A 20,663-nucleotide genomic window follows, 5' to 3' on the forward strand; every position below is an offset into this window, starting at 1 on the left:
CATTAAAAGTTTAACCTTTATTAAGAAGTGTTCAGTGGACTGCTTGGAGACTTACAAAATTTAGCTTAGCACCAGCTGCATTTGCAAGCGGAAAGCTGAAGTCATGCGACTCCCCCAGCTGGTCTCACCACCGAAAAAAAATTCAAATTGCTTGCAGTATTCTGCTGAGAAGCTGGATTGACGCTGCACTTCCTGTAACAATGTGGCATAGTTTTCACTAATGAAGGAAATGTATAACCAATCCGTTAGCTGACTATATTTCCAAATATTACGCATCGTCACAGGTTTAGAATCATTTAATATTCTTATAGCATTTGGTAAACAACATATAGAAAAAAGAACGCTCTCACAACACAGGTTAAGGATGCTCATCCTTGTAACTACAAATTGAAAGGAAATTCACTAACAGCAAATTCCAATTCAAAACAATTGAATGATTTGGGGTTTTTCTAAACAATTCAATCCATCATGAGAACGGTATTTTACTCCATATTAAATTGGAAAGAAGATTGTTAATTTCATGCACTTTTCTTATTCTATTACATTCAGTTATTTAACTACTGATTCAACTCTCCCCAACGTTTTACAACCATTTGTTTCCTCTCTTGCACTGCACTCGATGGCAGAGAAACAACTAAATCAAAATATTGCACTGTGTTTTTGACAGCTAATGAAACAATTGTAGCCTTTTCTCGATCAGAATTAGTGACATCTGTTGAATAAAATGTATTTGTTCTATTAATAGTAACAAGTACAGCCGAGAGTCATATTTAAAATATTCACAAATAATGTTTAAATTTGTAACCAGTGCAGAAGTTGACTACAAAATACAGAAATCATGCATTGCCTCATTTAAAATTCTAATGAAATGCTTTAATGTTTATTACTTAAATCCATGTAATTATGGCATGAGCTATTATTTGAATACCTTTCCTTTTCAACATTTATTTTAATTCAGAATCAGAGACTAATTTTCTCAGTTTATATTTGAAGGATGAGATCATTCCCAGTTCTAAGCAGAGGGATGACTTAATTTTTAAATCAGAAAGTGAGTTAATTCCCAGTTTCTCTCAGAAGGGGGAATTCATTCCAAGTTTGGTATCAAACTGCAACTTCTGCTTCTTTTGGTAACACATTCGCATTCTGTAAAGATGGAAACATGAAAACATGTTATACTTTTTCACTTAAGACTTTTTGTCTTTGGTCACTAAGGTGTCTAATGTGTGCAGAAACCCATCATCATACTTTAGTTATCAAACCAAACAACTGAGAAATTTGAATTTTCATAGGTTCTCTTTGTCTGACATGGAGTGTACATTTACATTAAGATTACTTAAAACCAGAGAATTTAAGCACAGGTTGGCAAATGCCAAGACTTAGGGCCTACTGGAATGCAATGACCTTAAAGCTGCACAGCATACCAGCACAGAGTGGTGCTAAACTTTCTGCTACTTGTGCAACTAAGACCACAGTATCCATTAGCTTATTGGTTTGCAGAATTATCTGGAACTGACTGGGAAGAACCCCAGCTCCTAGGAGCAGGTGCACCCCTCCATGTCATAACAGGGAGCCTGGCTGCTAAGTCATCAACAGTGTCCTGACGTATTATGGGCCTGACCCACTCAGGAGTTGGATTTCCAAATCTGCCATAGAGGATGAACTCAATTCCAATTTCTCATTTCCTCAAATGTCACCATGGAACTGACTCAATTCTGAAAGAGATCCTTCTTACCTGTCCCCCTTTCCACCCTCACCTCCACCGCCACAGTCATCTCCTCCAGAGGTACGAAGTGATTGGTCATTAATGTGGATTTGAGGGCTCACTAGACCGATAGCAGAGACCAAGTGGTATGATAAGCACCTCAACTTTTCATAAAATGTGTCTTGCTATGATCCAATCAAGAAAAAACATTGCATCCTGGATACATGAACACTTGTTTACATTCAGCTCCACATAACACATTCCAGTGGTGGATATTCCAAACCTTGGTATTTCCTCAGGAGCTAAATGATGGAGATCTGCTTTTAGTATTGTGCAAGGATCTATGCAAGAAATTTTATGACATGGCAGTACCTTGATATTCCAACCATCCAAAAAGTGAAGCATCCTTGAAGAGAAATTGGCTTTACAGCAGGAAAATTTCTAATGTCAGGATCTGGGTGAAACAGCTGGCGATGAGTGAGCCTAGCGCATGGAATCGGACTAGATGCTTTTCCTCAAGGATTGGTAAGCGATGGGCCATAGTAGGCTGGAACCTCCTTCACAAACCATTTCCCTGTCTTGTCACAAATTCCATTTACAGCTTGATGCTGGGTCTCATACATAACCTGAAGAAAACTCATCAGTTCCATGTTTAGGAGCTGTGAACCATGAAGAACTCTTTGACAATATTATCTTACAGACTACAAGTTTAATCTGCATTGGGACTTTGCTGTCACTGAGGAGAGATGAGAAAGATCAGCATGTGTTTGACCCTTTTTGGCGTGGTTGCAAGGAACTGTGTCTAAACTAAAGTTGGTATTTATGACAACCCTAAGATACAGAAAATGAATTGATAGTTAGGTTAGGTGGCTCTTGAATCTTCAAATAAGTTACCTTTGAGATTTCTCTTTTGCGCTGTAAGTAGCCATAGTCCTGCAGCCACCATAACCCACAGGTTAACCCATTGTTCAAGATGGCAAGTCAAGTGTACTACAACTCCAGGTGTGACCATCAACACCACATTGTGAAAAGAAGCACTGCAATTCCATCAGAAATGCCTGGATCCCAGCCTCTTCAATACAGAGAATGCAATTACCTAGGTTTTCCAATTTAAACACCAAAGGCAACCTATTCATTTTAAATAGATTCCTATCAGTGTAAAAAGATCAGAAAACCTGGGCCAATATGTCTATCCTGCTGGATCAATTATTTACCGTTTTTGAATGACATGAAGTAAAGTTCATGTTCTGATATCGGGACCAAATGGGGCTCCCAAGTCTGTGCGGGTGAACGGCAGGACCGCATGGCAATTTTACTGACGGCGGCCAATTAAGAGCCCGCCACTGGGACCACCATCCAATTAAGGATGATGGCCCGTCTCTCCGAGCTGCCGGCCCAATCAGAGGGCTAGCAGCTCTGCAGCCTTGGCTGTGCCACCAATAGAGGGAATATCCCCTGGTAACAGGAACACGTCATGCTGCCCTCCCAAAGCATTTTTACCACCCCTCCTGCCTCCCAGCCCGTCTCCAAATGACTGGTAAAATTCATCCGCTGGAATCCACACATGTGCAGAGTAATCCAGAAGTTGCTATCAGTGATTCTGTGCTTCACCAGAGGGTGCACTGTTGAGATACCCCCACCACGCCCCCCAGCCCCAGCACCTTCCCCCCCCCCCCCCTGTAGAATGCACTCTATAGGAAATCAATTAAATTGACGTGTACTTCTACTCTTACACTGTTAGATTTGCTGGAAAACCCCTTTAAAAAGTTACACATTGTTGAATGAGGTGTAACTGGGTTTTTAAACGGTGTACTAACTCCACAGTTACTGCTAAATACCTTCACTAACCCTCAAAAGCTAATTTTATATTTGTGGAATGTGTTACGATTCCGTTAGAGACCAGTAACATTTTTAAAAAGACATTCACACTCCCGGTTATGACTGAAAGATTTATGTCACAAGATTTCACATTTTAAACACAAACCTTTACCGTACAAGAGTTAAACAAAGCAAAAAACTATTAACACCACAATTTGAAATTACTTATTTTTAAATGGAAAATCTTAACAGAACAGGAAGACGTATACTTTAAACTCTAAAACTCTTACTTCCACTCCAAGAGTTCCCTTATAGTTTACAGATTCTTGGTGGTTCATTCACTTCTCCTGGGATCAGTCCAAAGTGTACTACAGCTCTTTGGAATTCACTTCAATTTTCCTTAGTTTCTCAGCTATCTTCTGAGATAATGAGATCTCCTGGGACTTCTCCCGCTAGCATTCGACTAGGCAACCCTCCATCTCTCATACAACACCTCACGAATCTGGATCTCCCAGTCTGAGCATGACCTTACTCAAATCAAGAACATCCCTGGTACCTGATGGCCTTTGTGCTTCTGAGTCCAGCTGCTTTCAAAGCCAACTGCCTTTCTGAATGAACTGCCTGACTGTGAGCCAACACAGAGTTAAAAATAAAACCTGACCACCAGGCATCTCCCTGCATAGTCTATCTCCATAGCAATGCGATATGGGTGGGATGGCCCAGATAGCAATTTAAGCTAATTACCTCCAATTCCAAAACATCTATCTGATTTTGGATACCCACATGAATAATTGATATTGCCAGCAATGACAGGACAATTTCTTTCAGACTTTCTGACTACAGTTCCCCAAATAAATGAGGCCACCTGCTGTTTTATGGCTCTCACCTCTCTAACCTTGTCCATGTAAGCACACATGGAAAGATCTTTGAAATACAATCTCTTGGGTGTCCTGCAGCCTTTTAAAATTCTGGAATTTAAATTATCTTACAACTGCACATTTAATTTCCCCAAAACTAAAAGTGACCTCTAAAATATTAATACAACTCGTGAACTAGATGATCGTAACAAATGTCAAATTTGTCCGTAATGATAAAATAATCCACATTTTTAAAATGTTTTAATGTTTGTTTATCTTTATTTTAACTCCTATCTTAATATAATCATAATCATTTATTACCTAGGATTCTAAAAGAGGTAGCTGTAGATAGTGGATGCGCTGATTACAATCAGATCAGTCATGATCTTACTGAATAGCAGAGCAGGCTTGAGAGGCCAAGTGGCCTACTCCTGCTCCTAATTCATATGTTCGTATGTTATGATTTTCCAAAATTCCCTAGATTCAGAATGGGTCCCAATGGATTGGAAGTTAGCAAATGTAACACTGCTATTCAAGAAAGGAGGGAGAGAGAAAACAGGGAACTACAGGGCAGCTGTCCTGAATCAGTCACTGGGAAAATGCTGGAACCTATTATTAATGCACTTAGAAAATCATGGTATGATCAAACAAAGTTAACAAAGTTTTACAAAAGGGAACTTGTATTTGACAAACTTATTACAGTTTTTTGAGGATGTAACTAGTAGGGTAGATAAAAGGAAGCCAGTAGATGTAGTATACATGGATTTCCAAAAGGCGTTCAATAAGGTACCACACAAAAGGTCAATACGCAAGATAAGGGTTCATGGAGTTGGGGGTAACATATTAGCAGAGATGGAGGATAAGTTAAACGGGCCATTTTCAAATTGGCAGGTAGTGAATAGTGGAGTGCCACAAGGATCGGTGCTGGGGCCTCAGTTATTTACAACCTATATTAATGACAGGTGAAGAGACAGAGAGTAATGCACGTTTGCTGTCGATACAAAGCTAGGTGGGAATGTAAGCTATGAGGAGGACACAAAGAGACTGCAAAGAGATATAGACAGCTTAAGTGAGTTGGCAACTAGATGGTGGATGGAGTATAATGTGGAGAAGTATGAGGTTATTCACTTTGGTAGTAAGAATAGAAAAGCAGAATTTTTTTCAAAGGTGTGAAACTTGGAAATGTTGATGGTCAGAGGGACTTGGGTGTACTTGTACAAGGAACACAGAAAGTCAGCATGCAGGTGCAGCAAGCAATTAGGAAGGCAAATGGCATGTTGGCCTTTATTGCAAGGGGATTGGAGAACAAGAATAAAGAAGTCTTGCTACAGTTGTACAGGACTTTTGGTGAGACCACACCTGGAGTACCGTGCCCAGTTTTGGTCTCCATATTTAAGGAAGGATATACTTGCATTGGAGATGGTACACAGAAGGTTCACCAGATTGATCCCTGAGATGAGAGGCTGAGTAAATTGCGTCTATATTCTCTGGAGTTTAGAAGAATGAGAGGTGATCTCATTGCAACATACAAGATTCTGAAGGGGCTTGACAGGCTAGATACTGAGCAGTTATTTCCTCTGGCTGGGGAATCTAGAACATGGAGGCACAGTCTTATGATAAGGGGCTGATCATTTAGGACTGAGATAAGCAGAAATTTCTTCACTTAATGAGTGGTGAATATTTGGAATTCTCCACCCCAGAGAGTTGTGGATGCTCCATGATTGAATATATTTATGGCTGAGATAAGCAGATTTTTGGTCACTCAGGGAATCAAGAGATATGGGGAGTGGGTGAGAAGGTGGAGTTGAAGCCGAAGTTCAGCCATGGTCGCATTGAATAGCAAAGCACGCTCGATAGGCCATATGTCTATTCCTGCTCCTATTTCTTATGTTCTTATTTTGCTTTCTGAAAATTTAAATTAAAATTGAAGTATAAATAAGTGCTTTTAACTTCCTTGTTTGCTGTGTGTGAATACTTTAGTGTGATTGCCTGCTTACTTGCTTGCTGGCATCACTGCTGCTGCATGCCAAGACATCCCCCTGACTTGATGCTAGATTGACATTGCCACTGGGCAAGGGGAAAACCATGCCACAGGGCTCACTAGATTTTTGTGGGCAGCTTTCTTTGAGGTCAGTGGCGAGCACCATTGCTTTACCACTGACCGTAAAATCCAAGCTATTTCTCTCGTGTTTTTGCAAATCTTCTGAAGTACTGGCAGATAATTGGGAGAACTGCTGCAGAGATTCAATTCTTCAGTGTCACTTTAGTTTCCAGTGATCTATATGTAAGGTTAGTTTTTATTAACCTCAATAATGAACATTCTGATTAATTTAGGATGGAGATTGATTCCTTCAACGTTAAATACAGTAGAAGAAGAAAGCGACATTGTTAAAGACACAATGTATTAGGAATTATTCACCAAGAATTAATCACTAGAAAATGCCATGGTTTGCGTATCATGGAACAAAATACATTGTAAAATTTATATTTATTATTTTAAAGTTTTGAATGTTTACTTTGACTTCAAACAATCCCACAGCAAGCACTCTTGGGCTGCACAGTTGTCTGAGCAGTGATTGTGAGTAGGTTATTTGCACTGGGCCAGTTTTGGATTAGTTCAGTTTCCTGCTACTCCCACTCTCCACCATTTAGTATGCTTAGTTCAGATCAATGTACACACTCCTGTCCCACCAAGGAACAGTAAGTGCACCAACAGATATATAGCCAATCATTCCTTGCACTGAATCATTAAGAAATCTGAATCCAAAACTCAGACTTGGAGATCCAGAAAATAGTTTTCCAAATACAAATTATGGACTGTCCATTCATCTCAAACTATCAGTTTTCAGGAATTCTGCCAAATAAGTCCTGAGCAAAGAATGCCAACAATGTTACGGGTGTATGTAAAGCAAATGTGATGACAATGACTAATAGTATTTGAATCCTCTCTTATTGTGAAATTCATTTTACACAGGAAATAAATCCTCATTATTATTAATAGAAATTCCAATAGTAGGATAAAATTTCCTCCTAGTTGAATGTTTTTGAAGCTGCAACATCAACGTCGTGAGATACATGATGACAGTTTAATTTAGTTTGCACAGGTGACAGCTCAATTTATGCACTGTGTTTTCCAGTGTAAGATGCCGAATGGCTTTCATCAGTTTAAACGTAACAGCAGAGATTAAAGGATTCACATCTAGTCTGTGATTTTCAGTTCAAGCTTGATTAAAAGGCGCCATGACAACGAATCGAGACCATCATTGACAAATAATTCACTGTAATGAATATGCTGTTGATAGGAGCATCAACTTTAAGGGAAAAAGGAACTTGATCTACTGATTGTGGCTTGTCAAAAATCCATCTTATAGATAATTACATGAAAGAATATAAGCTACTCATTTTAAGATTAAGTTCCACTAATACATAATTAAAGATACTAGGGTAGTTACTATGGATAGTAAAGATGTTTGGGGTGCATATATTTCTTTGAATAATTGTGCAATTTCAGTTTCTACAAATATATTAACTTTTGTTCAAATATTGCTATTCATCAGTATTTATTGCAAAAGCCCAGAACTTGTTGAATCTTTATTTGATTAATTGGGGGTGAAATTGATCTTGGGTGATAGTGTGGAATGAACAATAATGAATTGGCAGCCTATTTTACACCCTGCCAGATCTTCTTTTCCATTGAAGAAAGCAGGCAGCTGTCACAATAGCCCAGAATAACAAAACACAAGTCCTTACAGATCTCTTTTGCTCCACAGTTTAATTCTGTGGTCATCCCTAATTATGTGGATTCTTCTTTTATTTGTTATTTCCTGGGTTTAGTTACTTACCTCCTGAGCATAACTCAGTTCCCACCCCACCCTACTTGCATCATGAGGAATATGAATATAGAAATAAGAATTATTGGGCTTTATTGATTACAGGAAGGGACATGGTTAAATCCCATTAACTGATGTGTTTGTGCTTTTGTTAGGGGGAAATGCCTGTGAATGCTGCAACAGCTGTGTGTACAGAGAGATCAGGAAATGGCAATCTTGCCTTCCCTATGACTATGCAGCTGAAATCCCTTCATCTGTGGCAGGCATCTTACTACCTTAGCACAGATGGTTTTGCTAACATGAGTATAATAAGTAGGCACAATGCCAAAGTCTAGCACACTTCCCATTGGCACCTCTCCAGAAATTTAGCTCAGCATGAGCAATCATAACCCTGCAGGAACTCTGCCAATGATTTTGCTGGGAGCATTTCCTCATACTAGCATATGACTATCAATGCTTTTAGCAGTAAAGGTCATCAGAGATATTGGAATTCTTTCCCTAAATGATGGAACTAGCACTTACTGGTCAATGACCACAGCTGATATGATTTCAAACTGCAAGACCATGGAGCTTTTCTTTGAAGTAATTGGAAGTTTGTCCACTTATGTACTAATCTCTTCAAAGGTTGTCTTTTTATTATTATCTAGGTTGTCTGCATGTCCCCATCGTATAGAAACCTTAATGATGTGTTAATTTTGCACTGAGAATATTGCACAGGAGATTTGTGTATTTTAAATTTGTTTGTATGAAATCTGATTTTTTAATGAATTTTGAACAACCTGAATTCCCAGCAACTGAACGGTGGGCGGACGGGAGCCGGCCTCCGACGTAAAAGTCGGTGGCGAACCCACTTCCGCCTTGCCTGGGGATCCGTTCCGTATTTTACGGGTCCCCAAGCTTTAATTGTGCCGAGGCGGGACTTCCACCCGCTTGAGGTAGGAAATCCTACCTTATTGAGATGCCAGCCAATCAGCGAGCCGGCAGCTCTTAGTCCCAGCAGTGCCACCAGGAGCGGTGGCCACTGCTGGGACTGCAGCCCAGCCGAAGATAGATGAAGACGTGGAGCTAGGAGAAAAGGTAAGTTTTGGTTGCCTCGCCAGCAGTAATCAGTCGGGCCCCGGCGAGGCAAGGGTGGTCGGTTGGGGGGAAGAGGGGTGTGTTGGGTGCTGGGGGTGGTTGGGGTAGAGGAGGCAGCCCTCCATCAGGGACGATCGGCAGCCGCCTGGTTTTCCCAGGTGGCTTTTCCTGGCTCCAGGACGCCCGCTTGCCACGTGTAAAATCCGCGTGGAGGCGGGCGAAGGCCCTTAAGTGGCCACTTAAGGGCACTGATTGGCCTGGGGCAGGGGGGCCATTTTTCGCACCCCCCCCCCCCAGCCCTAGATAAAGGGCAGCAGAGGCAGGAGTGGGTTGGGAAAGCCTCCCGGAGCCTCCCGCTCCATTTTACGCCACCTCCCCGCCACCGTCCTGCTCATTGGAGTGGCGTAAAATTCCGGCCAAAGTCTTGCATTCAATCGAATGCTTACACTCTGATTATTTTTGCTAAGAGTTTTAACTGTTAAGGTCATAGGAGGAAACATCTTGCATCCCTGTCAACCTCAGCGACTCCCATTAAAGCTTGGCTATTGTTTCTGCTCCCTAACAAATTCTTAAAACTGGAGAGGGCAGCACGAGTCTTCTAATATCCCCCAGTGTTGAAAATTTTGAGTAACTTTAAACTGCTTTCATATTAGTGTCAGTGATGTGTTTAGGCATTTCAAAGGACAGATTGACACAGATATGAGCAACCCTGATGAAAACTGACTGGATTCAATGAGCCTTCCATTAAGGGATACCTGATTTAAAAAGATACTCTAGAGCAGCACCCTACCTGACTGTGCAGAGAATAACCAGCAGCTGCATTTATATAGTACCTTTAACATTGTAAAACATCCCACGGTACTTCACAGGCATGTAAACAAACAAAGCCACATAAGGAGCTATTTGAAGAGGCAACCAAAAGCTTGTTCAAAGAGGTAGGTTTTAAGGGTGTTTTAAAGGATGAGAGAATGCTAGAGTACTGCAGAGGTTTAGGGAGGGTATTCAAAAGTTTAAGACCCAGGCAGCTGAAGGTACGGCTGTGATGGAGTGATGAAAATTAGGGATGTGCAAGAGGTCGGAATTGGAGAAGTGCAGAAATCTCAGCAGGTTGTAGGGCTGGAGGAGGTTGCAGAGATAAGGAAGGGGGTTAAGCCCTGGAGGGATTTGAAAACAAGGAGGAGAATTTTAAATCTGAGACGTTGTTGGACCCGGTGCCTATGTAGGTCAGCCTACATTGTTAGAGTTATTGTTTCAGCACCACTATGGTGTTCTCAGGTGTAACTTTGGTGGTGGCACGGGCCTTATTACATACTCTCTACTGCTGTGTCAGAGTTACTAATTGAAGTTGTGACAGAACATACTAGCCCTAGCCACCTAACAGACATTCTCTTGGGACCTTCAAATAATGCAAGCATACTGGATCATTGCACAATAATAGCTTCATAGGTGCTCCCTGATTAACAGGTACTACTTAGAATTTACAGCAAAAAAATGGGCCGTATGGCCCAACTGGTCTTTGTGCGTATTTATGCTCCACATGACCATCCTCCCACCCTACTTCATCTAACCCTATCAGCATTTCCTCCAATTCCTTTCTCCCTCATGGGTTTTTCAAGATTCCCTTTAAATACTATCATTAGTATTATGCCAATGCATCACATTTAAATCTGCCTGCACATGCATATATATATATACATTCCTGTGCATGTACATTCTGATTTACATGTGTAACGCCAATGGTCACATGGGTTACATCTTTAAAAATATTCCTGGAGTCTTGAGAAGCCTGCCAAGCAGTAACAAGTTGTTTTCCGTCTTGCCATGAAGACCCCAACCTGCCAAGAATGAGGCATATTCATTTCATCATATGAACATTAATATTAAATTGTTGCTGGAGTGAAGAAGTGATGTGTTTAAAGAGATCACCAGACATTTGGCTGGAAAAACATTTGCATACTAAGAGACAGTGCTTGGAGAGATAAAAGAATTGCTCACTGATTCAATTAACAGTGATTGAGCTGGGCAATGGTGATCCACATCTTGTTAGGGTAAGAGACAGCACTACACCCTTCCCCCGCACCGAGAGCTTTGAAATCCACAAACACAGGAGTTTGTTTAAACAGTGAGTCACATGACTAATGAAGAAGGGTCACTGACCCGAAAAGTTAACTCTGCTTCTCTTTCCACAGATGCTGCCAGACCTGCTGAGTAATTCCAACGTTTCTTGTTTTTGAGTCACATGACTAACCTGCTGGGTCAGGTCTGGTTTTGAATTGTCCTCACAGAACAGTTTGAAGACAGACAGCAGATTGCAACTGAACCTGGAACAAGACAGCCTCTCTCCTGGCTGGCTCTCTCTCACTTTCTCACAAACCTCCGGACCCACTGAAGTTGCTTGAACCTCAAGAAAAAAAAGACTCCGACAGTGAAACAAGTTGAAGCGTGCACTGGGCCCCAACAAACAGCAAGACTTACCAGCAACCAAAGACTCCACATTGAACTCAAAGGACTGTCAATACGCCCATCTATTGCCTCAAAGTTTTCCCCTTTATTCTTTCTACTTTTTCTGTCTCTATCTGCGTGTGTGTTTATCTTGTATGCATGCTAGTGTGGTCACATCACATATTCGTAGTCATTAACCGAATTTGAGTTTAAGATTGATAAACTTCCACCTTTCTTGTTTAAATCTAAGAAAACCTGTCTGATTTGATTTCTTTGCCTTGCAATTGGAAGCTGTGAATAAGGATTCACTGACGGAGAGCTAAAAACATGGTGTTTTTAAAAATTAAACCCTGTTATGGTTAAACCAGGCAAAGGTGGAGAGGGAACCCCTAGACCCTGGCCTCACCTGGTCGTAACACCTCTCCAGTAGAAAAGTCATAAAAGTGCTCTCCCTCAGCAGTCATTGTGTAAGTGGTAATCCAGAGGGGTTTGTGTTGGGGCACTTTTATTTACTATGTAAATAAATATTGCACATTTGGGAATCGAGGTAACAATATGGCAGTTCAGAGATTTATGTTAGGCAGCCTTTGCGTCACTCAGTAGTCAGTGTGAATCTGTCGGAGGTATCACCCTTGTTCAAGACTCTGTTAGCAAAGCGCCACATAATAAGTAAGCAACTGTTTCAAGAATCAATTTTATATTGTGGGTTAGCACAAGTGACGTGTCCTTGTTACTTTTGACTTTGAGGAGATTAGTAACATTTTGCAATTACTGTAAGTATACTAACCTTGAAACTCTTCGGGGCTACTTACACCGCAGTTGAACAGGAGGCGTGGGACATCCACCTACCTGTGATGGGCACCTCAGACCTTGCCAGAATTCAGAGGGTAATCTCATTTGCATATACTGTGATGGATCACAAGTGGAAATCCCATATTAAACAAGAGCAAAGTGTTGGGGAGGAAGGAGAGAGGTGGATGGAAGGAAAGTTGCTGCGCAGCATTTAAAACCCTCCCACAACTTATTGCAGCTTCTTGGAGGGCCAGGAGATAGGTTTCTCCTCCAGCTTTTGTCAGAACGAGCAACTGTACGGATTTCTTACCAAGGGGTTTCTGCGCTTTTTCAAGTCGACTTTCACAAGGATAGCATCTACTTTGGGAGGGGTAAAGCAGCCCCAGCCTTTTGTGGCAACTAGAAGATCCTAGCGGGCCCAGAACATCCCCAGTGCAGACATTTGGGTTCTGATGGACGAGCAATTGTTGGGATGACACAGAAGAAAGCCTCTGAATGCTATTGCCAGAGCAATGTAGAGGGAACTGACATTGTCACTGAGTCCCACCTCCCTCTCTCCCAGGACCTCTGAACCACACAGGAGAAAATCCAATGACCTGATGAGGGCAGGCAAGGTGAGAGAGCTGTCACTGCCTCCTTTTCACTTGGGTACTGTGGGTCTTTTCTTCTCATCACCCCGACTGATAGCTCTCACTTCTTAAATGGACTTGCACATCATCATGGATAATGCACTGTGCTTCAATGCCCTACTCTCCCCTCACAAGCTCAACAGCATTCAGCCCCTCACCTGTGATAGGGTCCTTCCAGCATTCCTCCTCTCTATTAAATCAGCAGTCTACTTCCACTTGGGAGATAGCCTTCAGGTGCTTGCCTTCACCTAACGCTGTGAATCTTGTTGTACATAGACCCAGGAGAGGTAGGACACATACCAATGCAGGCAATAGAGCTGCTGAGGAAGCACTCTGTCTTGGCTAAGGGAGATTGCAAAGTCAGTGGACTGCTGCCAGTTGCAAGTGGAGGGATGCAAAACAACACTTACAGTTCTTAAAAGACCCAGCTGACAGAAAACTGCAAAGCTATCTCTATTCCGTCTGGGTGTGACACATCCATTCTTAATTCAATCTTCTTCGCCCACTAATCAACCACAAGAACAGGGAGGGAGGAGGTTGATGATAGTGATCTGCTGGAGGTGGAGGAGTAAGACGACAGGGATGAAAAAGAGAAGAGGGACAAGGAGGAGGAAACAAACTGTGGTGATGATCAGCTTACTTTTGTCTGAAGTCAATATTGGGCAGGGTGTAAAATCAGAGTTCTATTCAATTGTGTGGGTTTCCCACCCAGTAAGATAGTTTGCTCTGTTGCTTGATGAGTTCATTAGATCTCATGAGGTTTAGTCAGGGTGCAGTGGCATATTTGTTTATTAAAACGGGTGCAACAAGGGCCAATTTTGGGGACCAATGTCCTGTGCTCCAAGATAATTTTTTAAAGTTTGATGCATTGAATTATTGACTGAGATTTTCTTAACCTGTGTTTTCAGCCATGTACACATGCTAATTTTCTTTACTAAACAAATGTACAATTTGCCTGAACAATTACAAAGTACTCCTGTCTTTAGTGTTTGAGTTTAGTACTGTACGGAATATAATTCCCTTGGGCTTGGCACTCAGTGGAGCACACTCTGATCCATGATAATAATATCTGTCATGAATATCTGTCAATTGTCTTCTAGAAAGGTTTCATCAGTTTTCTTTCACATTACTTAAGTGCTTAGTCTACTTTGGCACCAGTGACAATTCAGAAACCACGGGGGCTTTGCTGGCATCTGAGTCGGGGCTACAAAGGGAGGTTACTTCAAAATCCATTCTATAGGTCTTGGCTTATAATGAACGAAGTCACTCAAGATCTAATTCCTTTGATTTTTTTTCCCTCTTTTAATATTCTGTCTAGATTTCTTCCCTTAGCTTTCTTCTGCTGATGGCAACAATGTATGCCAGTTATCCAGTACCAAGTTATTCATTCTTCCAGCATGAGTCTGGCAACCAGTACCCAGTGAAGCCTAATCCTGTTCTTATGTAACCACACATATATTTTCTGCAGTAGCAATACTAGTCACTGGACTAGTAACCCAGACACCCAGGGTATTTCTCTGGGAACATGGTTTCAAATCCCACCACAGCAGAAGGTGGAAATTGAATTCAATTAATAAATCTGGAATTAAAAGCTAGTCTAATGATATCCATGAAACCATTGTTGATTATTGTAAAAATCCATCTGGTTCACTAATGTCCTTTGGGGAAGGAAATCTGCCATCCTTACCAGGTCTGGCCTACATGTGACTCCAGACCCACAGCAATGTGGTTGACTCTTAAATGCCCTCTGAAATGGCCTAGCAAGCCACTTAGTTGTATCTAACCCCTACAAAGTCAATAAAACAGAATGTAACCAGACGGACCACCTGGCATAGATCTAGGCACCAGAAACGAAAACGGCGAACCCAGCAAAGTCTTCCTTATGAACATCTGGGGGCTTGTGCCAAAGTTGGGAGAGCTGTCCCACAAACTAGTCAAGCGACAGCCTGACATAGTCATATTCACTGAATCATACCTCAAGGACAATGTCCCAGACACTGCCATCACCATCCCCGGGTATGTCCTGTCCCACCGGCAGGACACACCCAGCAGAGTGGCGGCACATTGGTATACAGTCAGGAAGGAGTTGCACTGAGAGTCCTCAACATCGACTCCGGACCCCGTGAAGCCTCATGGCACCAGGTCAAAAATGGCAAGGAAATCTCCTGGTGGTTACCAACTACCGCCCTTCCTTGGCTGATGAATTAGTACTCCTCCATGTTGATCACCACTTGGAGGAAGCACTGAGGGTGGCAAGGGCGCAGAATGTACTCTGGGTGGGAGACTTCAATGTTCATCACCAAGAGTGGCTCGGTAGTGCCACTACTGACCGAGCTGGCTGAGTCCTCAAGGACATAGCTGCTAGACTGGGTATGTGGCAGATGGTGAGGGAACCAACAAGAGGGAACAATATACTTGATCTCGTCCTCACCAATCTGCCTGCCGCAGATGTATCTGTCCATGACAGCATTAGTAGGAGTGACAGTCCTGGTGGAGATGAAGTCCCGCCTTCACATTGAGGATACCGTCCATCGTGTTGCGTGGCACTACCACAGTGCTAAATGGGATAGATTTCCAACAGATCTAGCAATGCAAAACTGGGCATCCATGAGGCATTGTGGGCCAGCAGCAGCAGCAGAATTGTACTCAATCACAATCTGTAACCTCATGGCCCGGCATATTCCCCACTCTACTGTTACCCTCAAGCCAGGAGACCAATGCAGCACAGGATTACTTGCATGCCAAACTGTGTAAGCAGCAATAAACAGAGCTAAGCGATCCCATAACCAATGGATCAGATCTAAGCTCTGCAGTCCTGCCACATTCAGCCGTGAATGGTGGTGGACAATTAAACAACTAACTGGAGGAGGTGGCTCCACAAATATCCCCATCCTCAATGATGGGGGAGCCCAGCACATCAGTGTAAAAGATAAGGCTTAATCCTTTGTAACAATCTTCAGCCAGAAATGCTGAGTGGATGATCCATCTCGGCCTCCTCCTGAAGTCCCCAGCATCACAGATGCCAGACTTCAGCCAAGTCGATTCACTCCGCGTGATATCAAAAAACGACTGAAGACACTGGATACTGCAAAGGCTATGGGCCCTGACAATGTTCCGGCAATAGTACTGAAGACCTGTGCTCCACAACTTGCCATGTCCCTAGCCAAACTGTTCCAGTACACCTATAACACTGGCATCTATCTGGCAATGTGGAAAATTGCTCAGGTATGTCCTGTACACAAAAAACAGGACAAGTCCAACCCGGCCAATTACTGCCCTATCAGTTTACTCATAATCATCAGTAAAGTGATGGAAGGTGTCATCAACAGTGCTATCAAGCAGCACTTGCTTCGCAATAACCTGCTCAGTGATGCTCAATTTGGGTTCTGCCAGGGCCACTCAACTCCTGACCTCAATACAGCCTTGGTTCAAACATGGACAAAAGAGCTGAACTCAAGAGGTGAGGTGAGAGTGACTGCACTTGACATCAAGGCAGCATTTGACCAAGTATGGCAGCAAGGAGCCCTAGCAAAACTGAAGTCAATGGGAATCAGGGGGAAAACTCTCCGCTGGTTGGAGTCATACCTAGCGTAAAGGAAGATAGTTGTGGTTGTTAGAGGTCAATCATCTCAGCTCCAGGACATCACTGCAAGAGTTCCTCAGGGTAGTGCCCTAGGCCCAAACATCTTCAGCTGCTTCATCAATGACCTTCTTTCAATCATAAGATCAGAAGTGGGGATGTTTGCTGATGATTGCACAATGTTCAGCACCATTCACGACTCCTCAGATACTGAAGCAGTCTGTGTAGAAATGCAGCAAGACCTGGACAATATCCGGGCATGGGCTGATAAGTGGCAAGTAACATTCGCTTCACACAAGTGCCAGGCAATGACCATCTCCAACAAGAGAGAATCTAACCATCTCCCCTTGACATTCAATGGCATTATGATCGCTGAATGCCCCACTATGAACTCCCTCGGGGTTACCATTAACCAGAACTGGAGTAGCCATATAAATACTGTGGCTACAAGAGCAGGTCAGAGGCTAGGAATCCTACGGCGAGTAACTCACCTCCTGACTCCCCAATGCCTGTCCACCATCTACAAGGCACAAGTCAGGAGAGTGATGGAATACTCTCCACTTGCCTGAATGGGTGCAGCTCCAACGACACTTAAGAAGCTCGACACCATCCAGGACAAAACAGCCCACTTCATTGGCACCCCATCCACAAACATTCACTCCCTCCACCACTGACACACAGTGGCAGCAGTGTGTACCATCTACAGGATGCACTGCAGCAACACACCAAGGCTCCTTAGACAGCACCTTCCAAACCTGCGACCTCTACCAACTAGAAGGATAAGGGCAGCAAATGCATGGGAACACCACCAGGTGCAAGTTCCCCTCCAAGTCACACTCCATCCTGACTTGGAACTAGATTGCCCTTCCTTCACTGTCCCTTCCTAACAGCACTGTGGGTGTACCTACCTACATGGACTGCAGCAGTTCAGGAAGGCAGCTCATCACCACCTTCTCAAGGGCAATTAAGGATGGGCAATAAATGCTGGCCTAGCCAGCGGCACCCACATCCCATGAATGAATTAAAAAAAAATAGATAGCACTGGAAACGTTAGCTGATTTTTCCCTTCCTCATCCTTGGTGCCACTGAGGCCAGTAGTACGATTCCCTGTTCTTTCCCTAAGTTGGCTAACTTAGCATAGAATATATCATATTTGAAACTTTCCTGGTCAGTGTGACTCAGTACCTCCTAGTGCATTTACTGGACCATTGGAGATGTGCTCTTTTATATTTCTAGTTACACAATATACGTATTGAGATTATTCAGATATTTAACATATTTGGTGTTTTATCACAAATTTTCCCATTTTGGCTGTTTTATTACTGTGTACAGTATGACAGAATATTATCCCTCAGATAAAAGCTTTGCACAGTACCCATTTTGTTTCTAGTCAAGAGATGTATTATCCATTCCAAAATAAAGAATTCTTTGTTTAGGCTTAATGAATTATAAAAAAATTATGCTCTTAACACAAAGATACATTCATGTCCCAAGTTTTACTGCCAGACAAGCAATCAACTGCTTCTGTAAATGCAGACAGAACCGGGTATGGTATGCAATGTATATAAACTGCTAATTTTCCCTTAACTATGACCTTCACAATACCCTATAATATGAGTAGAGTGATTATTCTATCCATAAACATATTATTAAGAACAAAAAGTATAATTCATATTGTCCAGATGCAACTGCGAACAGATGTTACCCTTTGCTATGCTTCTGTTCAATTTTGTATCCTTAAGACCTTCTACTGCTTTCCTCAAGGTACTGACTCACACTAGGAGAGTTGTTGCCAGAATTACACTCAAGTTCCAGATGGAACAGCCAACAAATGTTGTACGTGCCTATGTTCCTGTTCTCTTTTGTATACTGAATACCTGCTCTCTTGAAGGTACTGACTCACAACAGGACATGGTTCCATTGTTGCCAGTATCTCCCCCACGTAGTCATTCTGAGGCCAACTGTAGCACCACAATGCCCTGTTTCAGATCAGCTAACTCAGCACATTTGAGGAATTTGAAATTGGTCCCTTTTAGTCTATGTGGCTTAGCACTGCAGAGGAAAGCATCTTTATCTACAAGACCATCAGGGGACATGCTCACATTTTTAAATGTTCCCAGGCATTTTTGTAACTTTACAAAGTATGAGTTGGAGTTTTGAATGAACATACCCCCCTGCAGAGACTGTTTATTTAACACCCAGGTTAATAAACTGGCTAGCACTATTGAGTCCATATATGAACAGTAGTATTCAAGTTAGTCCTGTTATCCAAACAATCACTAATTGTACTTCAGGATGCCACTAATGTGGTAAAAATCCACCATTGATAATTTTAGGGAAAATATCAGCAAATTGAGATTTCTCATTTACGTACTCGCAACAACTTTTTCAGTAAAAATTATAGAGAGCAAGCATTTCATCCCTTGAAAGGCAAATAACTACAGAGTTGTTCCATGAATGCGCCTTTTTAACGATTGTTTTGCGATCCTTTAATATGACTGACCTTTGAAAAGGTAAAATTCAACTGTGTTATTTTAGCCTAACTTACATTTCCCTTCATTTAGAGGAACTGTTTTCTCTTCCTCTTTGAGTTAACCAAATTATTTTGAAGCTAAATGGTGTGGTACCCTTCTCCCAGCCTTTGCTGATGTTGTTCTTCAGTGATTGTGAGAAAGGGCAAAAGATTGTCCTGTGTGACTTCATGGGGAAGGAATTCAATTGTAATCCAGTGGGAAATAGCCTTATATTAACATATAAAGCTTTGGTTTGAAACACTGGTTACCTGTGAAACGCAGCCATATTATTACCTGAAGAATATTACATTTAATTATAAGTAATTAAACATTTTTAAGCACTTCAGCAGAGAAAGACACTGGATCTCTACTATTTCGGTTACATCATTTTCTGCTGCTATTTACTGATAGCACAGACATGTGCTAAGAAACTGGATGGGGGGATGGGTGGGGGAAGGTTAGAAATTGGGCTAAAAACAAGAAATGCTGGAATCACTCAGCAGGTCTGGCAGCATCTGTGGAAAGAGAAGCAGAGTTAACGTTTCGGGTCAGTGACCCTTCATTGGAACTGCTTTTATGTTAGAAATTGGGCTATGGGTTGAAGTGTCAGAGATGCGCTGGGAATTTTCCACAAGACAGGGCTGGGGGAGTGAGAGACTTGAATTAATTTCTTATAGTAAAAAAGAAGAAAGGACGAAAGAATTTACATTTATATAGTGCATTTCACAACTTGAGGAAGTCCCAAAATGCTTTAAAGTCAATGAAGTACTTTTGAAGTATAGTGACTTTTGTAATGTAGGAAATGTGGCAGCCAATTTGCACACAGCAAGGTCCCACAAACAGCAATGCAATAATGACCAGATAATCTGTTTTAGCGATGATAGTTTAGGGATTAATACTAGCTACCAAGGAGAATTCCCCTGCTAGTGCCATGGATCCTTTATGTCCACACGAGGAGGTAGATGGGGCCTTAGTTTAACATCTTATCCAAAAGACTGTGCAGCACTGGAGTGTTAGCCAAGATTCTTATGCTGAGGTCTCTGGAGTGGGATTATGAACCCACAACCTCCTGACTCAGAGGCAAAAGTGTTCCTGTTAGACCCATGGTTGGGTACAAGTTTAATAAAGAACGAAAGAAAGAACAAAAGAATGAAAGAAAGAAATACTGTTTAGACGACAATGCTTAATCTTAACGTTCCGAAGAAGGGTCACTGACCCGCAATGTTAACTCTGCTACTCTTTCCACAGATGCTGCCAGACCTGCTGAGTGGTTCCAACATTTCTTGTTTTTATTTCAGATTTCCAGCATCCGCTTTTATTTCAATGCTTAATCTTTGTTCACTGTAGCATTTTAAAGGATGTATCATCTCAATGTTATTGAAATAGCTTTTGAGCTTTAGGCACATTATGTAATGACCTAACT

At 42.0% G+C, this 20,663-nt stretch overlaps 1 pseudogene; it reads right to left on the bottom strand.

Moving 5' to 3' along the window:
• Window positions 1-345: 345 nt before the first annotated feature.
• Window positions 346-20,663, bottom strand: part of LOC137383622 (endoplasmic reticulum magnesium-transporting P-type ATPase-like) — a 65,834-nt pseudogene continuing 45,516 nt past the window's right edge.

Source organism: Heterodontus francisci, chromosome 24 (assembly GCF_036365525.1).
Source record: "Heterodontus francisci isolate sHetFra1 chromosome 24, sHetFra1.hap1, whole genome shotgun sequence".
Taxonomy (NCBI): domain Eukaryota; kingdom Metazoa; phylum Chordata; class Chondrichthyes; order Heterodontiformes; family Heterodontidae; genus Heterodontus; species Heterodontus francisci.